The sequence below is a fragment of the Schistocerca cancellata genome, chromosome 2 (genome assembly GCF_023864275.1).
Source record: "Schistocerca cancellata isolate TAMUIC-IGC-003103 chromosome 2, iqSchCanc2.1, whole genome shotgun sequence".
In the NCBI taxonomy this organism is placed as follows: Eukaryota; Metazoa; Arthropoda; class Insecta; order Orthoptera; family Acrididae; genus Schistocerca; species Schistocerca cancellata.
This window is the reverse complement of record NC_064627.1, coordinates 334,074,605-334,076,217: the sequence shown is the minus strand read 5'-3', so window position 1 is coordinate 334,076,217 and position 1,613 is coordinate 334,074,605. Positions and strand designations below refer to the sequence as shown.

The window sequence follows — 1,613 nt, the reverse complement described above, 5'->3', positions numbered from 1 at the left end:
TCATCAAGTGTGCCCTCAGCTCCGTAAGCCTATATCGATGACGTTTCGTTGAACAGTTCGCACGCTGATACTCGTTGATGGCCCAGCATTGGAATCTGCTGCAATTTGTGGAAGGGTTGCACTTCTGTCAAGTTGAACGATTCTCTTCAGTCGTCGTTGGTCCCGTTTTTGCAGGATCTTTTTCCGGCCACGGCGATCTGGGATATTTGATGTTTCACCGGATTCCTGATATTCACGGTACACTCGTGAAATGGTCGTACGAGAAAATCACCACTTCATCTCTGCCTCGGAGGTGCTGTGTCCCATCGCACGTGCGCCGACTATAATGCACGTTCAAACGCACTCAGATCTTGATACCCTGCCACTGTAGCAGCAGTAACCGACCTAACAAGTGCGCGAGACACTTGTTGTCTTATATAGGCGTTGCCGATCGCAGTGCCATATTCTGCCTGTTTCCACATCTCTGTGTTAGAATTCGCATATCTATACCAGTTTAAATGTATTAATTTGAAGATATTTATACTGGTGACTGAGCACTGTTTTTTGAACAATATTACGTCAGTGTTTACGTCATCCGCACACTAATAATTATTGCTGTTACAAGTTATCTGTCTTTATGTAGGATAATACAAGTGGCAACAGCAAGCCATTAGAGCTTATTTTCCCATGGCAGTAGGTCAGCTGTTGATCTGTCGACGTGTGGACGCAAAGCGGTTAGTTTGTACTGACAGTAGGAGTCCACTTAGTGGTGCAGTTATGACCACGCAGAAAACGTCAGGTCGTAAAGTTTGTGACGTGTTTGTGGGAAGACTGTTCGATGCAGAGGAAAAACAACCAACATACTGAGGTGTGCATTTATTAAGGCACCACATATAAAAGTATCTGCACTTACAAACGTTGGCAACGGCCTTGCCGCAGTGGATACACCGGTTCCCGTGAGAGCACCGAAGTTAAACGCTGTCGGGTGTGGACGGCACTTGGATGGGTGACCATCCAGGCCGCCATGTGCTGTTGCCATTTTTCGGGGTGCACTCAGCCTCGTGATGCCAATTGAGGAGCTACTCGACCGAATAGTAGCGGCTCCGGTCAAAGAAAACCATCATAACGACCAAGAGAGCGGTGTGCTGACATCACGCCCCTCCTATTCGCATCTTCAACTGAGGATGACACGGCGGTCGGATGGTCCTGATGGGCCGCTTGTGGCCTGAAGACGGAGTGCGGAGTGTACTTACAAACGTTACACGCTGTATATAAAGATTACTCAACTCAACTTCGTTGTGAAGAAAACCACATGGCTTTATGTATAGTAAAAGCTTTTTCCCGATTTGGAAAAAAATTGTTTTCGGCACACAATAGCGGTTTGAACGTTTACGCTACTGATTATTCCATATTGTCTTCGTTGCTCTAAGACGGCGCCTGTATCTTTTTGTGATGCACCTAATGTAATACTACAGACTGTTCCGGTGAAAACGTCGCTAGAGGAGATGTTGACCTCAATACCATTTTCAACTATTAAAAAGCTTTCCTCGTCTTGTGACCAACTGAAAAACACTAATGTCTGTGGCAGATGATTCACTGGGTGCGTTAAACGGGTTCCTTTAGAAATTAACTTC

At 45.9% G+C, this 1,613-nt stretch overlaps 1 pseudogene; it reads left to right on the top strand.

Annotated features, from left to right (window-relative positions):
• Positions 1-899: 899 nt before the first annotated feature.
• LOC126163539 (5S ribosomal RNA) lies at positions 900-1,017 on the top strand (annotated as a pseudogene).
• The last annotated feature ends 596 nt before the right edge of the window (positions 1,018-1,613 follow it).